The sequence below is a fragment of the Cryptomeria japonica genome, chromosome 5 (genome assembly GCF_030272615.1).
Source record: "Cryptomeria japonica chromosome 5, Sugi_1.0, whole genome shotgun sequence".
In the NCBI taxonomy this organism is placed as follows: domain Eukaryota; kingdom Viridiplantae; phylum Streptophyta; class Pinopsida; order Cupressales; family Cupressaceae; genus Cryptomeria; species Cryptomeria japonica.
The window spans coordinates 694,160,172-694,178,172 of record NC_081409.1 but is presented as its reverse complement, the minus strand read 5'-3'; the positions used below and the strand labels follow the sequence as shown (position 1 = coordinate 694,178,172).

The window sequence follows — 18,001 nt, the reverse complement described above, 5'->3', positions numbered from 1 at the left end:
TTGGTCTTAATATCCTTTAGTATGGAATGAACAAGGGAAACATTACCATTTTTAATTCCACTAACCACAAATGGCATAGGTTGAGAGACAACATTCTCCACTGATGAGGAAGGAAGGACAACTTGAGAGTCATTGGATGAATTAGCCACATTTATCCCAACAATCTCAATCCTCCTAAAATTCTCCAAAGCCAATTTCTATGTATTCTTCCTTCTAACCTTATGAGCCTTAAGATGAATAAATTGGTCCCAATCCGCCTTCTTAGACTCCCTAACTCTAGACGGTGAGATAGTGATGGTGGAATGGAGGGGTGGGTCTACATTAAACCCTCCCAAATTCAGGGAACTATCCAAAATATGGAGATCAACAATTATGATAATGGTTGTAGCTAGAACAACATCCTTTGGAGAGTTGAGCCACTCAAAAATTGGCCCTTGAACATTGTTATGAATCTCATCAGGTGCACTTGAGAGAGAATAGGCCAGACCAAAATGGGGGACCCCTAAATTACCAGAGTCTGGAGGGATAGCATTAGGGCCTCCTGTGGGTTTGGTAGGAATTGTCCTTTTAGCAAGAAGAGGGCAATTCCTATGGATATGCCCATCCCATTTGCATTAAAAAAAGCATTGATGCCACTAAGAGCTTTGATGATACAGACAAAGCACTCATCATCTATGTTAATCTTAATGAACCTGGGAGGGCCTTTCCTCAAACTAATAGATATGAGAACTCAAGCATTCATGTGAGGGAAAAGTGTCTAGCCCTCCCCACCGATTCTAGCATTTGCAGAATAAAATTCCATAGCAAGGGGAAGAGATTCTCGACCACAATCCACCCAGGGCAAGATAAAGCCATAATTTCGACCTCAGGCGATCACTTGAGAGCCCTAAAACTACAGTTCTCTATTGACCAATATTGTCTGAGCCCTAAAGGTACAGTTTTCTATTGACCAATATTGTCTCTCTACCATCACCAAAAATAATGAAAAATTCTTTTGAATCATACTACAAAATGAATACTAGAACCCTAATTTTTTAACCCAAACATTTTTTAGCCATTAATGTAAAAATCTATGACTGAGGCATTTACCAACATTCACAGTTACAAGAAAGATAGCAAGATTCTTTAGACAAGTTTTCTTTTCATTAATTATAGAAACCATTTCAGGGTTAGGACAAAGCCTTGAGACAACAGTGGCAGGTTGCTTATCTCCTCCTGCGTCCATTTGTCCATTACGTTTTGTTTAGGCAATAATATTGGATTCGAATTTTGCCAACTCGGGAAGAGAAATCGGAGCCTTAACCAAAGCCGCTTTGAATGACTTAGAATCTGATGGTGGGATATCATTAATATTACAAGCCCCTTCAATTAGGTTACCGTCCATTCTAGACAGCATCTTTCAATAGGATATGACACGTTTAATGCCCCGACTCCCGCTCACGTGGACTGAAATCCACCCCAACATAGAACAAGAAAGCAATAAATGCTGAAAAATCAAAGGGAATGACAAGCATATTACCTGGGTGGAGTCTAAAGACCTCCTTGGCAGTGAGAATTGACCCCTACAATGGGGTTTCCTCGCCCTGCTCTCAATTGATTAATCAAAGTATCATTTTAAGAAAATGACATGTATAGTAGTTAATATTCTTGTGCAAATTTACTTTATTTCGTAATAGGACAATAATGTAATTAGATAATATATAATATAATATAAATATACCGATGTTTTGAACTATGAATCAACGGGTCAAAATCCATATCCAACTGCCAATTGCGCAGACAGTTATAGATGGTAGATACATGTTCTCTTTGTTGACAATTTGATCGTGCTGCCTTTACAGATTGACATCCGAAAAACCCGCCATTTCCTTTTTATCCAAAGTGTTTCCTTTATTACCTGAGACGTTGTACCCGATGCAGTGTTGATCCATTGCCAAGCTTCTAACGTGGGAATGAACATGGACAAAGATTTATGAATAGATATGAATAGCTCCATTAACGCTTATTATCATGTCTATGCCAGTTTTTGCTATTGAAGATGACGATTATTTTGGCTAATAAACAACAACGAGAGCGATAATATCTACTCAGGGAAGTTGCTAAAAAACAAGTTAGCTCGCTACCAACGAAAACAATTGTAAAGAAACATATTTTCCAGAATAAAAGGTGCATAGTTTGAAACGATGGCTTGAAAAGATTTGTTTGCAAGCCTTGGAAACGCAGAAAGACGTTACGCGTGGCTAAGCAACAACTCATCCAATTTTTAACTTGACCATAAAAACAACAAAAGTCGAGCTATCGAAACTTGCTCTTCCTCTATAAATACAAAGCAAAAATTATTCTGCTGCACATGCAAATACTTCGATCTGTGAACTACATTGAATTGCAACGTTATGGAGAAAATTAACGTTTTGAAATCTGTGGCAGTATTGCTTGTATGGCTCTTGATTTTAAAGCCTTGTGTGGGTAGTTATTTTACAATGTGGGAAGGCCCTGGGTGTGTTCTCCCGGCTGAGGGTTACGCTGGTTGTGATTGTTTTCTCATATCCCAACACGGAGGATATAAATTTGTATACGAAGGACAGCCTGTGTTTCTTCATAATTCTTATGATTGCCAGGGTGCAATACATACTACTCTCGCTGTCAACACAACCGACTGCACAGGTTTTGAGTGGAATAGCTTCATCATTGGGTGCTGATGATGTTTGCTTAACAACTATTACTGTCCAACGATGAGTATAACTATGAATAAAGGCACTGTTTTCTGTGCCTCTCATTGTGTCTATTATAGGAAGAGCTGAGTCAGGATATTTATATGGTGTGGTTTGTTTTGTTAAATTTAGTAAAATTTGTATTTGATCTTTATGATTGTAATGTGTTCTTAGGGTCAAATCTAAGTAGGATTTGCATCTGGGATAAACTAAATTTGATTTTTTTATAATTTTTTTTAAGTTTTAAGTTTAAATCTCAAAAGAAAATTTGTAAATAATTAATAATAAAAAATTAAATTGAGAGAATTTTTAATTAAATTTATTTAAGATTGATATTTAAAATAAAAAATTCTACTCGTTTGATGTGGTTGCATTGTATTTTATTATATTTATTAAAAATAATTAAATTGATCAAATTTATAAGCTCATGTTGACTAGGCTCTAAATTAAATAAGAGTATAAGCTAAATAAAACTTAGACCAATCAAACTTGAGAAATAAAACTCACACTTGGGAAGCAATGCTGCATTGTTTTTGTACAAAATCATTTTTTTTTTGGATAAATATTTCTTCATTTGTACTGTTACCAAACTTTGACACTAGACTATTTGACCCATATTTATGAAATGAGATAATTTGTTTCGGATTATGGTATTATTAGAGGCATTCTTAATTCCCATTAAATGTTTAAATTATAATATGATCAAACCAAGGAGGAAATTCATTTAAAAATTGACACGACCTATTCATTATTCTTGAATCCAAGAAGTCTTTTGCAGCCTAAGCAGTAGAATTAAAACCTTTTCTATTATTTTAGCAACTAATATATTTATTGGATTTTATTTGCCCCATGGTATGAAATTGATGATCGATCGGATCTTCAAAAATTATGGATTTTACCATTATGAATAAATAACATCTAGTCCTATTTTAAATTTTCTATTTATCTTAGATATAGTTTTTACATATTGGATCCTCCATTGTTTCAATCAGAAATCTCACTCACGTATAGTAATTTACCATTTTATTAATGAATAACAAATGGTTTCTTAACCATTTAAACAGTCCCTATTTTTTAATATTTTCTAGTGTGACACTTATTATTCTTTATCTTTATATTTCATATAGTAGTATAATTGTATTTAGATAACTATTATACTTACCTACTACCATTTATTTTAGACAAAATAATTGTAACAAATTTGTGAACCATGCAAACATATGATGACTGGGTGAAAAAGTTGATAACTCAATCCATTCTTGTCTCAAATTCTGGAGAAGCAACTAGGCATATTGTATATACCAATTGTCATATGGCTAAAAAATATCTGAAGATTGAAGTTCCATAGTTTGTGCTTCTTGATACCATTTTTGAGGTAGTTTTTAAAATACCTATGATAAGAAAACAAAACAAGTTCTTGCTAATGGTAAGAAATCAACCTCTACAAAAGGGGTTGTGACAAAAATGTTCATGTTTTCTTCTGCTTTCCATAATTAAATGATCGTCTTCTAATAATTCACCTAATCTAAAAATACCTATAATATCTTATTTTTTTTATAAGATTGTAAAGTTTGTTTAATTCCTTGCATAATTTTACAATGTTCTTTTCCTACAAACAAATGTTGGAGCATATTTTACATGCAATCTAGTGGATGTACGTCTAGATATATCCCCATGGTTTCTAATCCTCTTTATAGTATAGTAGTAGCGTCTAAATATGCAAATATTGTAGCATGAGCAAGATCACTCAAGTCATTTGAAGGGACATAAACTACTTGAATATAAGTTATAGATCCTTCTTTGGCAGAACTTATTCTATCATATAAAGAACCCATTTTTATTTTCAAAGTTTGTTGATAACCAGCTATGAAAGAAATTTTGCCTAATAGTAGAGATACATCTAATATATCTTGGACAAAATAGAAGATGTTATCAATAAATAAGAGTACATCTTATTTATTAATGTCTTGTAAATATTTAAAATAATTAAATCTATTCTAATACAAGCTCATGGTGGTTCATTCATCTAACCATAGACCAAAGCTACATTTGAATTTGATTACTCCCAATTCTTTCATAATTTTCTTGTGAACATAATTTCCTTCATGGGTATGTTCTCCTACTCTACCAAATACATAAACACTTCCATGAGCCTACGAAATATTGTTAATTAATTTCATAATTAACATTGTTTTACCTACTCTAGCTCCATTGAATAATTTCTGCTCCACAAAGGTAAGGACCTGAAATATCTTCTACTTTAAAGCATGTTTTAAAAATTTCATAGAGACACTGTTTTTTGTGCCTCTCGTTGCGTCTATTGCTATCCAACGATGAGTATTACTATGAATAAAGGCATTATTTTGTCTGCCTCTCATTGTGTCTATTATAGGAAGTGCCGAGTCGGGATTTTTATCTAGTGTGCTTTGTTTGTTAAATTTAGTAAAATTTGCATTTGATCTTTATTTTAGATGTGTTCTTATAGTCAAATCTAGTAGGATTTGTATTCGGCCTTTTGACTGATCCATAATTTTTGTTTAGTGAAATGAATCAAATTTGTCTGATATAATATCTATGTCACCTTTGTAATCGAGGTATATTTTGAGTTTAATGAAGTAAAGGATTAATTTTTTATTTGTGGAAACTTAAAGTTCAAATCTATAAGAGAATTTTGCAAATAATGAGTAATAAGAAAACAAAAATATATTTGGTTAAGTTTAATTAATGAAAGTTGATTTTTTATTTGTTAATGTTTTAAGTTTAAATCTCAAAAGAGAATATGAAAATAATTAATAGTAAAAATAAATAAATAAAAATTGAGATAATTTTTATTTAAACTTATTTAAGATATGATATTTAAAATAAACAAGGGTATTGGTTTTTGTACTAGTTTAACAATACGTGGGGTTGCTTTGTATTTTTGTTATATTTATTAAAAATGATTAAATTGATCAAATTTATAGGCTCATGTTGACTAGGGTTTCAAATAAATAAGAGCATAAGATAAATAAAACTTAGACCAATCGAATTTGAGAAATAAAACTCAGATTGGGTGGACAATGTTGAACTATTCCTCATATTGGCATCAAAGCATTATTTTGTATAATTATTTTTTTGATAAATATCTCTTCATTTGGACTATTGACCAGTGTTTAACACTAGACTATTTGGGCCATATTTGTAATATGAGATAATTTATTTCATATTGTGGTGTTATTGGAGGCATTCATAATAACTACTAAATGCTTTACTTATAATATGATTGAACCAAGGAGGAAATTCATTTACAAATTGACATGATCTATTCATTATTCTTGAATCTAAGAAATCTCTTGTAGCCTTAGCAGACAATGAGATCCTTTTCTATTCTTTTGAGAAACTAATCTATTTACTAGGTTTCATTCACCCCATGGTATGGAAATGATGATCGATTGAATCTTAAAAAATTATGGATTTTCCAATGAATGAATAATATCTAGTCTTGTTTGAACTTTTCTAGTCATCTTAGATATATTTTATAGGTATTGTATCATCCATTGTTTCATTTGAACATCTCCTTCACATATAGTAATTTACCACTTGATGAAAGAATAACAAAATGATTTCTTACCCATAAATGTTTGAGTTAACTACTATCCAATAGAATGACTTGAAAAAAAATGAATGGGACTGGTGGGGGAGGTAGGGTTTGTAGTAGTGAGAGTGATGCAAAGAAGTAGAAGATGATGGCGATGATGGAGATGGGGAGGTTGCCCATGGCCACTTCACCCCTAGGTGTGCTATAGTTTTGGCTTCTCAATGAGCTCTTTCTCGGCAAGGCCTATTGGGCCCTTTTGTTACCTCCCACTATGGAGTTTTGTCCGTTTTTTGTGATTCCAATGATGGCGGGTACTAGGTGCCCTTTTTAGAGTTTCTAAGTGAGGTGTCCTGTACCTTCGATGAATGTTTGAGGGTTACTTTAGTAAAGTGCGTCACAGAGGTTGGGACTCTATGTGTGTGGGGATTGGATAAACCTTAGTGTTTCTCTGCCCCCCTTAAGCTATGTTTCTTTGGTATGGCTTGTCCCCATGATATTGGGTGTTTCCCTGATGGAGGTCAAACACCCTCGTATGACCCTCTCTATGGACTAATGCTTTCTCTACTAGGTGTTGATACCCATTGTTCTCTTGCTCAACGTTGTTGGGGTTCGAAGGAGTTCTTTTGACCCCTTTTGTTTTATCCTCTTGCGATTTGCGATTTTGTTCTATTAATAGGTTATTTGGGTCTATGACCGAGTATGATAGGGTTATTTTGATGGCAAGGCCTTTCTTGGTTATACCCATGTTGATGGTTGGACTCTTTTCTTTGGCCTCTACCCTGCTTTGTGGGGGAGTTTGTTTTGGCCTATATACCTTTCTTTGAGAGTTTCCTATGTTGAGGTGATTACTTGGTGGCCCCATTTGTGTGATGGATCTTTCAATTTAAGGATCCTCACTCTATTGATGTGGATCCTATTTCTCCTGCATGTGCAATGTGGGGCGTGCTCTTGGGAGATTGTTTTCATACCTCTTGTACTTTCTTGGGAAATGTTTTTCTTGGATGGTTTTGGGGAGTGGTTTGTAGAGTACTACCTTTGGATATTTCTTAGCTCTATAGTTTGTGTAGGTCTCATGTTTTCTATTTTTGTCTTTATTTATGGTCACGCTATGGACTTTTCTCCCTATATGTGCTAGAAGGATGCTAGCAGTTTTAAAGGGCCTATCCTGGCCTTACTCTATTTTTGGTTAGGGTATGGTTTTTTGGAGTCCTTCTTGCCCTTTTTTTTTTCTTTCTAAATGGACTCATATTCCTAGTTGGGTTCTATCTTGTTTGTCTTCTATGGAGGTGAATCCTACCTCTATTGAGGTGGGTTGTATGTTAACAACTTCTCTAAGGGGATGGGATATTTGGCTAATGTTATTCTCTTTCCTGCACATCATATAGGTTGGGGAATCACCTATAGAGGAGGGGTTATTCTTGTAGAGGGAGGATAGAGGCTTCTCTTTGTGGTATTATTTCAACGATTGTTGATTGACTACAAGATGGAGGTTCATTTAGGGTAACCTTTAGTCAATATTCTTCTATACTACTTCAGAAGTTTGGTTTTGGGCACCTTGTTTTTTCCCTCCAAAGTTAGGGGATCCTTTTGAAGATCCCTGAAGGTTCTAGGTTCCTTTTAAGAAAAATCTCATTTGTAAGTTTCTTTGTATTTGGGTTAGGGCCCTTTCTCTACTTACCTTAATAAAAAAATGGTTTCTTACCGATTTAACCTCTCTTTATTTGTTATATTTTCTACGGTAACACTTCTTATTCTTTATCTCTATGTTTCATATAGTAGTAGAATTCTATATTGATAACTATGATACTTACGCACTACCATTTATTTTAGATAAAAGAACTGTACTAAAAACTTGAACCATGCAATATAGAAAAACATATGATGGTTGGGTGAAAATTTTGATAACTTAATCAAGTCTTGTCTCAATGATGATAGACATGATGACACACAAATCTATTGTAAATGCATATTCCTTTTTTGCACAAAAATGTTATAGAAAACCTTGAGAAGCAGTTGGGAATATTGTATGTTCCAATAGTCATTTGGCTAAAAAAATATTAGACTATTGAAATTCCATAGTTTGTGCTTCCTAATATTGTTTTTAAAGTAGTTGTTAAAATACCTACAATAAGAAAATAAAACAAGTTCTTGATAATGGTAGGAAATAAACCTCTACAGAAAGGGTTGTGACAAAAACTGTTCAATTTTTCTTCTTCTTTCCAAAATTAAATGACCACTTTCTAATAATTCGTCGAATCCAAAAATATCTATAATATCTTTTTTTTTTTAATAACATTGCAAAGTTTATTTAACTCCTCGCATAGTTTCATATTGTTATTTGCCTACGAGAAAATGTTGGAGCATACTTTACATGGAATCTAGCAGCTGTACCTCTCGATAAATCCCCTTGGTATCTAATCTCTTCATAGTAGAGTAGTAGTAACTAAATATGCAAATATTATAGTAGGAGCAATAGCAATCACGTCATTTGTAGGAACATAAATTGCTTGATATAAGTTATAGATCATTCTATGGTAGAAGTTATTCTCTCTTGTAAAGAACCCATTTTGATGTTAAGAGTTGGCTAATAACCCGCTAAGGAAGGCATTCTACTTAATAGTGGAAATACCTATAATGTTGCTTGGGCAAAGTAGAAGATGTTATCAATAAATAAGAGTACATATTTTTTATTAATGTCTTGTAAATATTTAGCCATAATTAAAATAGTTAAATCTATTATAACACGAGCTCATGGTGGTTCATTCATCTAACCATAGAACAAAGCCACTTTATAATTTGATATATTTTCTTAATTAATTATTTCTTATTCTTTTATATTTTCCTTGTGAAGCTAATTTACTTCATGGGTATGTTCTCCTGCTTTGCCAAATACATATACACTTCGTTTAGGCAAGGAAATGTTCCTGATTAATTTCATAGTTAAATTTGTTTTACCCTCTCTAGCTTTGCCAAATAATCTAATTTCTCCTTCACAAAGGTAAGGAGCTAAAACATCTACTACTTTAATGCATGTTTCAAATACTAAATATTTGGTATCTAGTTGTGTAAAGGCAAGAGCAAATCTATTAATAGGAGATGTTGTGAGAACATAAATAGGACCTACACCATCAATGAGCTCCCCAAGAACATTGAATATTCTCCAAAGAGTAGTTTAACAAGCTAGAAAACTAAGTGGACTTCTTGTATGAATTATTTTTATTTCTTTCATCAAACCATCTATAAAAATTATATCTATAGCTCTGACCTTGTTATTTCCTAATAGTTTTTGTAGATCACAAGTCACACTTACTATTTGACCAATTGTATAGTTATCTTTAACTATCAAGGAATTGGAATATCTAGGCATATTACATCAAAACAAAGATATGAATAGTATTGAGCCAACTTTTGCACAATTCATCATATGTTCTTTTCTACAAGTGTAGAAACCAGAAAAATAAAATGATAGGTTCTCATAAAAATAAATTAATAAATAAAGGATATTGATTCGAATTCCTAATGCTAGCAAAAAAACCTTAAAACTACAAATGCTTTGTAATAAGTTGATCAATAAAAAATATTTAGAGTTATAACCTTAGTAATCTCTTTCTTTTTAAATTTCAAATTTGAGAATGATCTAAAAATGGATTCATTATTTCAATAAATGATAGTAACCAGTTTATTAAAATATAATAAAAGTTATTTGATGTGACTGAGTAATAAATAACATCAAATAATTTTTACCTATTGTTAGGTTTGAACCAATGTCTCACTATATCAAAGTTATACTCCAATCACTAAGTTAAATGGGTGATTTATTATGATTAATAGAGTCATACCAAAAGATAATTTAGGTATAATTAGAGATATTAACAACATTCCCTTAACTAGGATTCCAATGCTAAATTATATATCTTCAAGAATAAAATCTGAAGGGCTATAGATCACCTTGGTAGAACACCCTGTTTACAAATGCACACATATATTTTTAGGAGAGTTTACTAGAGAATTTGGTTCATAAAATAGATTTGAGTGATGTTTTATGAATTATGATATAACAATGACATAACAAAGATGAAGTTTCATTTGATAAGAACTATAGATCTAGTTGATATGGTCAATCTTGGCAACATTCAATGTCAAACATAATGATTACAATATGAGGATATCAAAAAATAATTCTGCTCACTTTATGAGCTTTGAGCTATATGAATTATCATCTTATTTCATTTTTTTTGGTGAGAGACTCTATTTGGAGAGTCTACATGTCTATGTTTGATAGACAAATGTCAAGAGAACCTTTTGAAGCACTTTGGGATTTCTTTTGAAAAAATATCATTTGAACAAAATGGAGCCATCTTATTATCTTCTAGAAGGAAGAGATTGGCAAAAAAAAACCTTTTTTTTTGTTTTAGTTAATCAAAGTGTGTAGTGCAATAAAAATGCATTATGGGTTCTTGGAATAGTTCAAACTATTTTGGTTATAATAAATTTGATTTGTTCAACTAAAAAGGTCTATGATTTGGGACCGTATAGCCCTCTATAATTAATTTTTTTTATATATTAATTCTCTCTCATAGTGTCTCTCTGATCTAATGATAATTGTAAGTTCAAAGGAATATAATTTATTTTGTTTCAATCCAAAAAATCGAAGATATTTTTAAAGCTAAAGAAAACAAGAAAATATGACCGAAAGGTAAGAAGAATTTTGAATTATAAATAGTAATATTCTTTTTACTATGACATAGAGTCTTATACGCCAATATCTCTATTATATAGAATAATAAAATAGAAACTATGTTATAATGTCGGCACATAATAATTTTATGTGACGATTTCATATGTTCCATGTGTTGATTGGTACCTATGGATTATAATTGAGCTCCATGATATTTTTTTATTTTTTAGAAAGACATAGCATCCTTTGATTTCCCCTTAAGCATTTTAGTCCAATATTTGTGTGTTGAGGACAAATGAAACCTCCATACTATTTAGTAGAACATTGTAAATGTCACATGTCTACCATTTCACTACCAAGATATGCATAAAATGGGAAATGATAAATTTTTTTCCCTTTTTTGAATACAATATCAAACTAGATATTTTAGTTTTATCAACTACATTATATATTAACTATTGGTATATTTCTTATTGATTGGATTTGGAATAATTCTTCCAATGATAATCTTCTCAGTGGGAATTCTCTTTCCCCTCACCTTTTATCTAAGGAGTTGTGGTGGCAAACCTTTTTCTACACTTGGTGGAGTTTATAGAAAGATAACAATAACAAAGTTTTTAGAGAAAGAAGGCATGGGTGGGAAGAAATCACCAACAAGATTATCTCTAATGTCAAGGAGAATATGGTTTATTTTATAAAGAACAAGAATTCACATTTACCAATTCCTATGAACTGGGTAATAATTAAATTGTGGGACATGAAGCTGATCCTTTTGTACTTTATTGCCCTTCCAAATTGGTTTCTATAATATTATCAATTGGACCCTCCCGATAATAGTTAATTGAAGCTGAATTTTGACGGGTCATCTAAGGCCAACCTAGGTCAACATGGGAGGGGGTGGAGTGATTATAGATTCACATTGCAACCTCATATTTTCCTATGTAGTAAATTTTGGATTTAAAACTTTAAGAATGACTGAAGTGGCAACTATTTATCATGGGTTAATCATAGTGAGGAAAAAGGTGCTTAAGCGTAACATTGTTTAAATTGACTATAAATACTATCATGATTCACAAAGTGGTGGCAAAAATGGACAAGAAATATAACCCTCTCATTTCAAAGTGTTATCTTCTCCTTCACTGAGAGAATTCAAGTTTTTACACATGAAATGGGAGAGAAACTATGTGGTGAACAAGTTGAAGGGCATGGGTAGATATGCTAATGATTTTAAAATTGGGTCAACTTGCACAAAATCTGAATTAAGGCTCGTTCCATTCTTTTGAAGGACTCGTCACTTAAGGATGAATAATTCCAATGTTGTATTTTTTTTACTTCTCTTTATTTCCTTTTCCTTTCCTTACTGGCTCCCTCCAATTTGGAAGGATGTGACTCTATTAATGATGAGGTACTTCATCTTGGATGGCAAGAAAAGAGCATTCCATATGTAGATTTTCCCATGTTAAATCATCTTCAACATGGAGTAAGAATGATTTCCCCTTTTGAATTATATTTATTCTTTGTCTCAATCTATTTTCAAAGCCATTGAAAAGGGTGTTGGCATTTGAATGAAGATTGCATTAATTAAGTTTAAGTATTGTCATTTATGTCAATTGTAACTAGAAATGGAATTGTTTTGGAATCGGTAGTTGAGTAAGTGATGGAAACTAGTATTACTATGGAAGCATTGAGATGAACCAGTAAACCTACTTGTTGATATGCCAAACCCTAACCGATGGATCTTGGTGAATCGGTTGTGTTAATTTATGATCAAATGGTTATTGGAGATGACTATGCCATGTATGCATGATGCATGTGATGAGTTTCAAGTGGTTTTTGGTGCATACAGATAATTGTTTTATCTTGGGAATGAGAGAGTACATTGCATGCAGTAGAAACCGCATGATCAGTTACAAGAATCGATGAGTCGTGATCAAGGAGTGGTCAAGGTTGTCTTGTACAATGTGTTGATGATTGCTATGTGATCTAACGATCATATTTGAACCAATTTTTTTGTAATCTCTATGAGATCTTAGGGTTTTGATGTGTTCCTAACATATTATTTTCCTTATAAGGTCGATAAGTTATTTTTTTTTAGTCTTTGAAATTTTGGTTAAGTGTTAGTGTGATTGATTGTTGAACCAGAAGGAGTATCTACAGTATGTTTGAAGGAAGATAGGAGCATGAAAAGGATTAGATCAAGCAGAGTAGTTCTATTTACCAGATCAGCAAACCCTTGTTGTTCTCTAACAATTAGAATAGTTAAATCCCTTTATGAGGTAAGATTTAATAGGATTAGTGCTATCTAAATCCTCTCACCAAGTGATCGACTAGCTTAGATTTCAAATCCTCTATCGAGGTTACTCCTAACATGGTATTGCTTCTAATAGGGCATTATAGTCAATACCTTAACCAAGTGGTCCCTAATAGCATCTATTCCTAATGGGACATTTTTGTAAAAGATTTAGCAGGCTTAGCTCCTAATAGGGCTTTTCCATGTCAAACATCATTGTGTCAAGTGGTGAATGGTTTTTTTGGTTATGTTTTTGATATGGTTAATTTCATTAACTAATAAATCCACTTAGATATATTCAGATGACCGATAGTGATATGAAAATTGCTTTAAGTGATGTTAGTAAAGTTATTGGATGTTTTGGCTAAATGGTTTGAGAGTTTCAGATTTGTTATTCTATTGGTTTGTTATGCCAGTCAACCACTTAGCTTGACAGTGCATTTACAGTTTATTGCTCAGTATTTGAACTAGTTAGTTCAGTGATTGATTTGTGAGTTGGCTTTTGAGTTTGGTGAAATTTTAGTCAGTTTTTCATCTACTGATTCACCCCCCCTCAGTAGTTATCTAGGTCTGTATTGATTCATCATATCATCAATTGGTATCAGAGAATTCCAGGTCCTCTAGTATCTAAGCCTAATAGCTTGAGGTAAAGATCTATAAGAACATGATGAAGAAAGAAGGTCTGAAGTTTAATAGAGAAAATGGTAAGCTATGAAGTGATAGGATGAAGATATATATCAAAAGATTAGGAAGTTAATATTGGGAACACGTTGTTACCAAATATACCTTTCCTAGTGGGATTTTGTCAGATGATCAAAAGAAAGAGAAACAAGAGAATAATAAGGCATTGGAGTCCATTATCAATTTCTTGTCTGATTTAGAGTATGTTTATGTCCATGGTCTGGAGACTACTTGTGATGTATGGAAGAAACTTGAGGATATCTATAGTGGTGATGAGAATGTGAAGATTTCCAAAGAAGAGAATCTATGAGGTAAATTGGATGACATGCGGATGGCTGAAGGTGAGAATATTCAACAGTATGGTCAAAGGAGTAAAGAGATAGTTAGTGACATTAAAGTGGAGGATACCACCATGGTTAGTAAGGTGTTCATAACCCTTCTACCGATCTACACTATCTAAGTCGCAGCCATTCAATAACTAAAGTCTATTGATAAAACTAAGGTGACTCTTGACTTGATCATTGGTAAAATTATTGCATTTGAATAAAATGGTTATGATAGTAGTGCTCAGAAATCTGAATCTACATTTAGAGCTTCAATTTCTAATCTACCTATGAGGAAAAGAAGAGAAGCCTATCACAGTTATGAGTCCAGGTCCAACAAAGAAGTTGATGATGAAGACAGTCTGATCAATCTTGAAGCATTGTTGGCCAAACAGTTACCTAGAGGTACCACTAAGTACAAAAGTAAATTGCCTTTGAAGTATTTTGCATGTAACTAGATTGGATATATTATAGCTAACTATCCTAATGGAGACAATGAGCACAAACAGGAAAAGTATAAGAAGTACAAAGGCAAAGGAAAAATAGATTGACTCATTGTAGTTGATGGTGGAATCACTTATGAGGAATTTAAGGGAAATGTAAATAAAGACATTGTCTTTGTTGCCATTAAAAAGGAGACAATGGATCAAAATGCATTAGTTTTGCATATGGATAGTTCTAATGATTGGATCATAGATAGTGGTTGTTCACACCACATGACCGGTGACCGGAGTAAATTTCTTACTTTGAAGGAATCTAATGGAGGATTTGTGAGATTTGGAAATGACCCACCCTACATCGTAAAAGGAAAGGGAACCATCTCTCTTAATGGAAAGAGTAGTGAAGATGATATCTACTAGGTTGAAGGATTAAAGCATAATCTTTTAAGTGTCGCTCAGCTCAATGACAGGGGTTATCCATTGGAATTCAAGAATGGCATGTGTAAAATCTATGCGACCGAAGGTGAATTGATTGCAACTGGAAAGTAGATAAAAGGTAACCTATTTCACCTAAATCCTTAAGTGAACAATTGTTTAATTGCTAAAGTAGATGATAGTTGGCTTTGACATCAGAGATTTTGTCATATAAATTTTGATAACCTTGTCAAAGTCAATAAGAGGTTTTCCCCAGTTGGGCAAACTTGTGAATGCTCTATGTAAGGAATGTCAGTTAGGAAAAGATGAGATCCTCAACTTTTAAGAGAAAATCTTTCTCAGCAAAACATTTGTTAGATTTGGTTCATACAGACCTCTATTGACCAATAAGGACTAGAAGTATTTAAGGTGATAGATATTTTATTATCTTCACTGATTATTGCTCAAGAATGATGTGGGTCATATTCTTGAAGGAAAAAACAAAAGCCTTTAGTAAGTTTAAGGTAATCAAGGGCTTAGCTAAAAGGGAAAGTGGTAAGAAGATAAAGTGTCTGAGAACTAAACAAGGAGGTGAATTTACTTCTGAGGAATTCACTAGATATTGTGAAGACAATGAAATCAAGAGGCAACTTTTTGTACCTAGGACACCACAATAGAATGGTATTGTAGTGAGGAACAACTAGTCAGTTATTGAAGTAGATAGAATGATGTTGATACAAGGAGGTGTAGCAAAACCTTTCTAGAGAGAAGTTGTTTGTACAACTATGTACACTAGGAAACGGATAAAACTCCTTATGAATATTGGTATGGTAGGTTGCCTAATGTCAGTTATTTTAAGATTTTTGGTAGTAAATGTTTTATTATGAGAGGTTACTATGTTGCTAAGTTTGATGCTAAGAGTCATGAAGGCATATTTCTTGGTTACTCCACCAAGAGAAAAGCCTACGAATGTTACAAAAACCAGACAAAGAGAATCATTGAATGTGCTAATTTCTAAGTGGATGAATGTTCTGAAGATATAGGAGAAACCAATGAGGAGAAGAAGGAAGATGAACCTTAAATCCTAATTTTGGAACCAGAACCGGTGAAACCAAAAGTTGGTGAAGTAAATATTGTAGTACTAGTTCAACCGAAATAGGTAGATTCTGCAGAAGATGAAAATATCGAGGAAGAAGAACCTGAAGATAACAATCACATTATTTGAAGGTATATAAGACTCAATCATAATCTTGATCAAATTATTGGAGATAAATATGCTCGAGTGTTAACCAAAAGAAAAATTAGAGAGAATTCTTGTATGATATCCACTATTAAGCCTAGAACTGCTAAGGATGCCTTTGGAGATGATCACTAGATCAAGGATATGGAAGAGGAGCTTGACCAGATTGAGAAGAACAATACATGGACCCTAGTACCCAAACCGACGAACAAAAATGTAATAAGTACTAAATGGGTATTTAGAAATAAACTAAATGAAGATGGAGTAGTAGTCAGAAATAAAGTTAGACTGGTATGCAAATTTTATGTACAGGAATAAGGAGAAGACTATTAGAAATAAACTGGTATGCAAATTAGAACAAAAATGTAATAAGTACTAAATGGGTATTTAGAAATAAACTAAATGAAGATGGAGTAGTAGTCAGAAATAAAGTTAGACTGGTATGCAAATTTTATGTACAGGAATAAGGAGATGATCACTAGATCAAGGATATGGAAGAGGATCTTGACCAGATTGAGAAGAACAATACATGGACCCTAGTACCCAAACCGACGAACAAAAATGTAATAAGTACTAAATGGGTATTTAGAAATAAACTAAATGAAGATGGAGTAGTAGTCAGAAATAAAGTTAGACTGGTATGCAAATTTTATGTACAGGAATAAGGTGAAACCAAAAGTTGGTGAAGTAAATATTGTAGTACTAGTTCAACCGAAATAGGTAGATTCTGCAGAAGATGAAAATATCGAGGAAGAAGAACCTGAAGATAACAATCACATTATTTGAAGGTATATAAGACTCAATCATAATCTTGATCAAATTATTGGAGATAAATATGCTCGAGTGTTAACCAAAAGAAAAATTAGAGAGAATTCTTGTATGATATCCACTATTAAGCCTAGAACTGCTAAGGATGCCTTTGGAGATGATCACTAGATCAAGGATATGGAAGAGGAGCTTGACCAGATTGAGAAGAACAATACATGGACCCTAGTACCCAAACCGACGAACAAAAATGTAATAAGTACTAAATGGGTATTTAGAAATAAACTAAATGAAGATGGAGTAGTAGTCAGAAATAAAGTTAGACTGGTATGCAAATTTTATGTACAGGAATAAGGAGAAGACTATGGTGAGACATTTGCACCAGTTGCTAGATTGGAAGGTGTTAGGAATATACTTGCATTTGAAGCATTTATGGGATTCAAACTATATTATATGGATGTGAAGTCAACATTTCTTAATGGAATACTAGAAAAGGAAGTATACATTAAATAGCCAGATGGTTATGCTTTAACTGATGCAAAGGATATGTTATATAAACAATACAAGGCTCTATATGGTTTGAAGTAAGTACCAAGAGCATGGTATGAAAGATTACATTCACACCTGATGTAGATAGGTTTTTAGAGACATAATGAAGTTAAGAATATATATCTCAAGATTGAAGGAGATAAGATATTGGTTAGTGATGTGTTTGCGGATGATATTATTTTTGGAGGTAATGATGATATGAGTGATGATTTTGCAAATGAGATGGAAAGTGAATTTGATATTTCTCTGGTAGGAGAGATAAAAAAATTTATAGGATTAAAAATTCAATAGATGAAGAATGATATCTTTATCACACAGTCCAAATATGTGAAA

At 32.8% G+C, this 18,001-nt stretch overlaps 2 pseudogenes; both read right to left on the bottom strand.

Annotated features, from left to right (window-relative positions):
- Positions 1–2,450: 2,450 nt before the first annotated feature.
- On the bottom strand, positions 2,451–7,150 carry LOC131876082 (ATP synthase subunit beta, chloroplastic-like; annotated as a pseudogene).
- Positions 7,151–8,711: 1,561 nt separating this feature from the next.
- LOC131875652 (ATP synthase subunit beta, chloroplastic-like) lies at positions 8,712–9,655 on the bottom strand (annotated as a pseudogene).
- Between the last annotated feature and the right edge of the window lie 8,346 nt (positions 9,656–18,001).